Source organism: Hibiscus syriacus, unplaced genomic scaffold (genome assembly GCF_006381635.1).
Source record: "Hibiscus syriacus cultivar Baekdansim isolate YM2019G1 unplaced genomic scaffold, ASM638163v2 tig00001731_pilon, whole genome shotgun sequence".
NCBI lineage: Eukaryota > Viridiplantae > Streptophyta > Magnoliopsida > Malvales > Malvaceae > Hibiscus > Hibiscus syriacus.
Window position 1 is genome coordinate 590,873 of NW_024061885.1, and position 8,621 is coordinate 599,493.

Sequence of the window (8,621 nt, forward strand, 5' to 3'; positions counted from 1 at the left end):
GATTGGGAGGCTATCCTAGGGTTAGGGTTAGATCCTGGTCGGGTCTAGTTTTAGGCCTTGGCACGGGTTTATATATGGGTTTTGGGTTTGGTCTTAGTTGGGTTTTATTTTGTGGTTGGTTTGGTTTGGGCTTGAGGCCGAGTTGTAAATGGGGGTAGAAAATGGTGATTACACCATGCATTTGTGTATTTACACAAGTTAGTTCCTACGTGAACTTGCAAAACAATTTGTAAAAAGCTCATGTATATATATTCAAATTAATCGCACTTATTTTCTATTTTTTTTATTATCAAACAGAATTGACGTTTTAAAATCAGTAACCAATGTTACTTTAACGACAATTTCTATTTAAATATTTTTTGAATTTTTGGAAGAACATAGTAGTATTTAATTGTTTCCTATCGAGAAAAATCGATCTCTCATACCTTCAAGCATCGATCTTACTCCAGTCGAAATAAAGAAATATTAAAATTTCATTCTAAAGTTCACTATAAATTCAAAATAACAACACCCAAAATAATTTTAAGAGAGAAAACTATAATATCTAATTATTTCTAATCGAGAATAATGACCTTTCATGCCTTAAAACAGTCAATTATTACCCCAATTAAAATGAAGATATATTACTATTTCATCTTAAAATCTAATATCGATTCGAGTAAAAATGCTAATATCTAATGATTTTCAATTGAGAATAAATTACCTCTCATACCTTGAAGCAATCATTTATGCTCCAATTGAAATGAAGCATATCACTATTTTTCTTAAAAGTCAATATTGATTCGATAGAAAATGGTAATATCGAATTATTTCCAATCGGGAATAAATGACCTCTCATGCCTTGAAGCAGCCATTTATTACTCCAACCGAAATAAAAAATTACTATTTTCAATATCGCTTCGAGTGTTATTATTTGAAAACCCATTGGAAAAATAAACCAAATTAAAAACATATATCGAGCAAGTATAATTAAGTATTTATTTTACCAATATTTAATGAGAATAAGGATGTTTGATTATTTAAATATCTCAAGATGAGACGTTAAAATTCGATCTAGCAGTCTTTCTCGATGAATTTAATTAAAACATAATCTTTTCTCAATCCCCGAATTTTAAAATGGATTTGATTTAATTCGTGTCAATGAGTGGGATAAACTTTCAATTTAAAATTATCGAAAGTAACTTTTATACATTAATACAGTCACTTTACGACAATATTCAAATGAACGAATATTACCCCTTTGACAATTTATTTTGATTCGAGCCGAGAGATTCTTATGAGCGTATCATGCAAATTTAATTAAGGACTAAAATGAACTAACATGCAAGCAACATGCTAAAATTAAAAAATAAAATGAAAGTAGGACTAAATACAAACAATCAACATCATGTCAAAATTAAAATAAAATAAAGTATAAAGTGACTAAAATGAGCATTTTTAATATTGAGTGCCAAAATTACATAGAACAAAATAAATAAAACATGGGGACTAAATTAAAATAAACTAAAATTGTATGACCAAATTAAAATAAATAAAAAGATAGATTCTGGTTCAAAATACAAACATGCAGAAACTACAGGGGGTCTCCTAAATATTCTGTTTTTTTTCAAGCCTAAAATACATCCTAAACAAACGGGAATTACTAAATCAGTCGTAAGCATTTAAAAAAAATTAAAAAGTCATTACACATGACCAAAATACAAAAACACACACATAAATATGAGGGACTAAATAGAAAATATCCTAAAAATATATAACATGCATAAATGTTATAGTTTACTTAATCATGAAACCTTTTGTCCATCATGAAAACCTTTTACTATGATGACCATTGACAAATCAACAACTTGATTATGTCATGATCATGCGATGTAAGCAAAAAGAAAAGCAACATAAAAACAAGTTAGTACAAATAAGATAATAAAATGACAAGAATTATTATAGAAGCTAATAAATAAATAAATTAATAAGCTAATGCAAAACGAGAATGAAAATATAAATACACAAGGTGTTAATACCCAAAAGCGACCCACCATTGAACAACCTTCATTTAGACAACAAGATTCATTACACCAGGTAGTCAAAATAAATTATGATTCTTCACTTCTTTACTTCTTGTCCTTGTTATGATTGTGTTTCCTAAGAAAGAATCTTGGCTTTAGTGATTCAAAGGAAGTCTTCAACCAGCTTCTAATTCCTTCATTCACCAGATGTCTTTATTCATGGATCGTTTGAACATCTTCGAATTTTTTGGTTTTGACTACATGGCTAATAATATGAACAATCTCCTTACCTAGTCACTTGCGATCAACACCTTGGTTGGTTACGATGTAAAAATAAAAATGTAAACATAAAACAAATAAAAATAACAAAAGCAATTGTTAGTACCACTTAAAAAAACAGAAAAATATTCGCGAAAAAATATACTACCGAACATGGTATCTACCTTTACATGCTTTTATAACAATTCTACCGAGATATGTTTTCTACCCCATGCTTTGTCTTATGTTTTAGCTCATGTTATGCAAATGCAGTTGTGCAGTGTGTGAGGAAAAGCGAAAACAAAGCAAACAACCATAACAAAATATCAAAATCTTGAACATTCATTTACTCTGAAAAAACCATCAAGTCAGTACAACTATTTAGTGGTTCAAATTATAAACATAAAACAAATCAAAACATTCAAGGGATCAAAACCTAAATTAGAACGAACTTGTAATTTCCATTTGCAAAGACAATTGATTAGTCGACTAATGGACTGACTCTCTAAAAAATGTCCCTAATGGAGTCGTCAAGCATCCGAAATGGTTTTTTGAAAGGGGAAAAAAGGGATCTTGCTTTGAAATAATTTTTTGATTAGGTTAATGATAAAATGTGGTTCAGGAGTCACCACCAATCATGATTAGGGTGTGATTGGGCACCAAAAACGTATTTGCTATTTAAATAAATATTAATTTCAATTAAAACAACAAACTTGCAGTTTACGTTACCAAAATTCTTCGGAAGTCGGTTACGTGTGGGGAAGGATTAGCACCCCCACAACGCCCTAAATCGGTACCTAGTTGATTAATAAATTGTCTTTGCAATGAAATTATGAGTTCTAGTCTATTTTAATTTAAGATCCCATACAAATAATATTCTTTGAATTTTTGGACGAACATAATAGTATTTACTTATTTCCTATCGAGAAGAATCTATCTCTCACTAATATCGATTCAAGTGAAAACGATAATATGTAATAATTTCCATTCGAGAATAAATGACCTCTCATACCTTAAAGCAATCATTTATTGCTCCAATTGAAATGAAGAGATATCACTATTTTGTCTTAAAATATTGCTCCAATTGAAATGAAGAGATATCACTATTTTGTCTTAAAAATCAATATTGATTCGAGAGAGAACGGTACTATCGAATTATTTCCAATCGAAATAAATGACCTCATGCCTTGAAGCATTCATTTTTACTTCAACCGAAATAAAAAGATATTATTCTCAATATCGATACGAGTGTTATTATTTTTAAAACAAATTGGAAAACACATGCAAAAATCAAACAAAATAAAAACATATCAAGCAAGTATGATTAATTATTATTTTACCAATATTTAATGAGAATAAGGATGTTTGATTATTTAAATATCTCGAGATGAGACCTTAGATCCAATCTAGCATTCTTTCTCGATGAATTTAATTAACAGAACATGATCTTTTTTCCAATCCCCGAATTTCAAAATGAATTGATTTAATTAGTGTAACTGAGTGGGATAAACTTTCATTTAAAATTATCAAAAGTAACTTTCTTATTCCTTAGACAGTCACTTTATGAATATTAAAATGAACGAATATTACCTTAGTCAATTTATTTGATTCGAGTCAAGAGATGCTTATGAGGGTATCATGCAAAATTAATTAAGGACTAAATGAACTGACATGCAAGCAACATGCAAAAAAATTAAAATAAAATAAAATGAAAGTATGACTACTGAGTGCCAAAATTGCCAAAATTACAAGAATAAAAATAAATAAAACACGGGGACTAAATTATAATAAACTAAAATGTATGGCCAAATTAAAATAAAAAAAATAGATTCTAGTTCGAAATATAACATGTAGAAACTACAGGGGCTCATAAATATTCCTCTTTTCCTAGCCTAAAACATACATTTTTAAATAAAAAGGGGAAATTACTAAATCAATCCATAAGCATTTAAAAAAATTAAAAAGGCACTACACATGACCAAAATACAAAAACATGCATAAATATGAGGGACTAAACTGAAAATAATCCTAAAAAATATATAACATTCATAAAAGTGTGTAAATTACAAAAACAATCCTTACATGTGACTAACATGCAAAAACACGATAAAGTTATGCAAATGCAGCAATTAAACCAAAAATATATAACATGCATAAGAAACGTGTAAATTATAAAATCAGTCCAATACAGGTTACCAATTTACAAAAAAACATAACTTAGAGGGACCTAAGTGTAATTTCCCCTAAAGTTTACTATAAATACAACTTTTTTCTTTTTTAATATTCTTCATTTTTGTTTTTTTTAGTTTTAGAGAAAGAAGCTCTCGCTTGGAGATATGCCTTGACCGCCTTGTCTCAGATATGGGGTATGTTCTTCGTGAAGGGGGTTCTATCGTCGTGAAAATGGTCGAGATCTTTTGGCTTTCACGGGCCCCGATCTGCGCCGTCTGTCGTTGGATCGGACCGATTTCAAGGTATGTTGGTCTCCTCACTCTTGCGCTCCTCCTCACCGTTCGGATAATGGGGAAAGCTAGGTTTTCCAAAAACAAGTTCGTTCCTTGTCCTTATCTTACAACAATGCTATCGAAGGTTCTACATAGAGCAACATAAGATATATTAGAAAAAGCAAACGTAACTTTCATTGGTAATAATAATTTGAATTTAGCTTGAGTGTGATGGGGGGATTAATTATCTTAATCTTGGATAGCTTGTCTGTTTTGTTTAATTGTCGTTTTAATAGGTGTTTGTCTGCTTATTCAGTTGTTAAGTTGTTAGTGTTGTTCCCAGTTATGTTGTACTCTTTTTCTTCAAACAAATTTAGGAAGGTTTTAATGACGTACAAAACTTAGGTTTTGGGCTTGTACTCTTATAATCTTAATAAAATCAAATTTGCCAATTAAACAATTGAATTTGAATGTGCTAATACCTAACGCCTTCAATCTAGCCGGGGAAAGGTTGTTTATAAGTACTTGAGATCATGCTGGGGCGTATAATAACAAGAGGAATATCTGCTTTGAATTTTCCTAAAAGCATCTCTCCCATTGCCTATGTAAATACATATGTATTTGGACACCCATTTGATTTGGCCCTTTATCAAAATAAATTATTTTTAAAATATCTATCTTAGTTATGAATCAAGGTGGTAAATATATAGGATGAAACCTTGTGGAGTCAAGTTCCTTCATTGCTCTTGTTATTGTTTCATTCGGGCTACATTGATGTCGTAATTGATCTAATATCTTCCGCACACATAAGTTGGGGACAAAAAACATGTGTTAGATTTTATTTATTAAGCATAAAAATGCTTAACCCTGAATTATGAATCTCGTTAAAAACCTCCTTAGTCTTGTTGGAGGAAAAGAGTACAATACAATCAGGTTATATAGCTACAAATTAAACATTAATAAATTCATATTTGATAGTTACTTGTTCATACGCGAAAAAATATTGAAGTATTCTAGAATGTTGATTGTAATTGTGTAGTTGTGCATGTAGTGAAAGGTTGTTAAGGCAGTTAGTTGGATAGTAGTTGGTTAGTCGGTTACACTAGTATAGAAACTAGTTATTATGAAGTTTTATATAAACCATGTATTCGATCAATGTAAAGCATGAATGAATTTTCTTCAGTCTTTAATGCTTTCTGCATATCTTAAGATGGTATCATTCACCTTTTGATCCTGGAGTCTGCAGTTTCCATGGGTGATTGTGGTAACTTTGCTTTTGAGCTTGGTGAATCTGTTCGCAGTGGCAAGATCTTCACGCATAAAAAGATCAACATCTTGCTTGATGAGGCAAATTTCTTGTTGTGGAAACAACAAGTGTTGCTTACGGTTCGCAGTCATAGGTTGGAAAGACTACTCAATGGAGATCTGTTACCACCACCAGCACAAATTGCTGATGAATCTAGTACACTTGTTGTTAATGACAACTATGAAAGTTTTGTTGCTCAGAGCCTCTTCTTCTTTTCTTTACTTTACTCTTGCATTTCGAAACCGAAAAAATAAAACAAAAAAATAATACCTTGAAGTTGGTTTTTTATTCCTTTCAAAAAACTAAGGGAGGAACCCCTTTTATATTCGGGTTTATATAACCCATATTACAGTTTTTTTCAAAATAAAATAATGATGATGTTACTGCCATGTGGATTTTCTTTTTGCAGGGGTTGGTGTGTCAGGGGACTGGCGTGTAAGGGGGTTGGCGCGTGGTTGGTGGCGACAACGATGGTTGGGGACTGGTGAAAATGAAGGTGGCCTGGGATTGGGCAGCTGGCGGCTGTAGAATGGGGTTAGGGTTTGGAAACCCAAACCTGTTGGGCTCATATACACACGGGCTTCACTCTTGTTGGGCCTACTGATCCCCTGCAATGGTTTGGGTCGACCTTGGATTGTAACATTTGGGACTGTTTTGTATTGAACCGATTGTAATGGGCTACATAATAATAATAATAATAATAATAATAATAATAATAACTTCGGGATGAAAACGGGTGTCGACACAAGAATATTTGTATGTCGTTAGAAGAAGGCTTGTCCCTGAGTTAGGCAAAAGGGGCAATCGACCAGGGGCCCCACTTGCTCAGGGACTAAAATTATAAATTTATATATAATTAAAAAGGATAAATTATTTATTTAGTCATTCACTTATGATTTTATTTCCATTTTGGCATCAAATTATTATTTTTCTTTAAAATCATAATTAACGTTACGTTTTGTTTATTTTTTGTTATTCATCATTAAAAAAATTAACAGCATTTTAAATTATTTTTTAATTTTCACTTAAGTATTCTTTAATATTTTTTAATACTTGTTATTAGGTGTCTAATTTCTATATTCGCCCCAGGCCATTAAAATCTCAGAAACAGGCATGGATAGAAGTTTCCAACTTGTTCCACGATTGACCTCGCAAGAAGGAAAAAAACATTAATCGAAATAAGAATATATGTTTATTTATAATCAATTTCACTTTGATTAAAACAAAGAAATTAATGCGTATATCCATCTCGGATAAAAAAACCGGATCTATTCGTCTATGATATAATATTCGTCTATGATATAAGATTTATCTTAAGATTGTTAGATGTATAACAATTTGAGACGAAAAGAAAATAAAAATAAAAAAATTTATAGATCCATAATTTGCTTCCATGGTGATTCATACAAGTCGCGGTAAAAAAAATTCACTTCCTCAGCAAGATCTTGTCGTAAAATTCGTGTACATGAATCAAGAATAAAACAAACACAAATAATAACATGGAAAATATTTGATTAAATAATCTTAATAGAAAACCATAAATATATGAACAGTAACAAGTTGAGGCATGACTTATGCAGTTTCCTTAAGATAGATTTTTGGCTACTCCATGGTGCTAGAAATCTTTGGTCGTCTGTCTCCCATGATACAATAATGAGCTGATCACCGCACAGTAGCACAACTGCCGAGATCACAAACTATTCATTGTCTTAGCCTATCAATACAAACTAGAGAAAAGAATTCCTTTGAATTGGTTTTTGAGTTGTTTTTTTAATTGTGTTTAACCTAGTATGTTAACATGATATTTATAGGGAGTTCACATTGTGAACAATTGGACATTTTTGACGTAATGAATCATTAATGAGAATTAAACAATTAAGCAATTTCCAAAATTGTTGTTTTGATTAAATGAATCTTTTAATGTTTATCCTTTTAATTCCAAAACAAATTTTGAAAAGATACTCTATTTTGAGGAAAATATCTCACATTTGGGTTAAAATATCTGCAAGCCCACAAAGAGCTAGAGCGGTTCAGACATTCATGTTACTCACATCGTGCACGTCTGCACATTTATGAACCAACAATTGATTCCACATTTTCCTTAAAAACATTTGGATCAAATTCTTATTTAAAACTCCAAAATTATCAAATTTTTTCCAACAATATGTATGTCCCAAATCTCAATGGTTGAAGTTACGAGTTGTTAACCAGTGGAGCTCCCAAATCTCAATGGTAGAAGTTACGAGTTGTTAACCAGTGGAGGTCGATTAGGCGTGGTGCTGCAAGAAGACGGCACTGGCTGCCGCAAGGTATATATAACTTAGTAGGAACAATCGCACAACAATTAATCATATCCAACATGTTTATGAAATTAGGAGACAATAATCTCATAGATGTCTTTTATTTGAGGCTTTTAAATCTTATGTAGCGTTTTTGTGACGGAAATATGTTGTAACTTGATTGTAGTGTGACGTTGTAGGAGGAAATCATTATTATTTTCCTAGGTTTATTATTTAGATAAAGGTTTCACCTTTGTAACTTATAACTGACAATTCCACCAATACAAAGGTGTTTGCCAATAGCGTTTGCAAGGTAAATATTACTGTAATA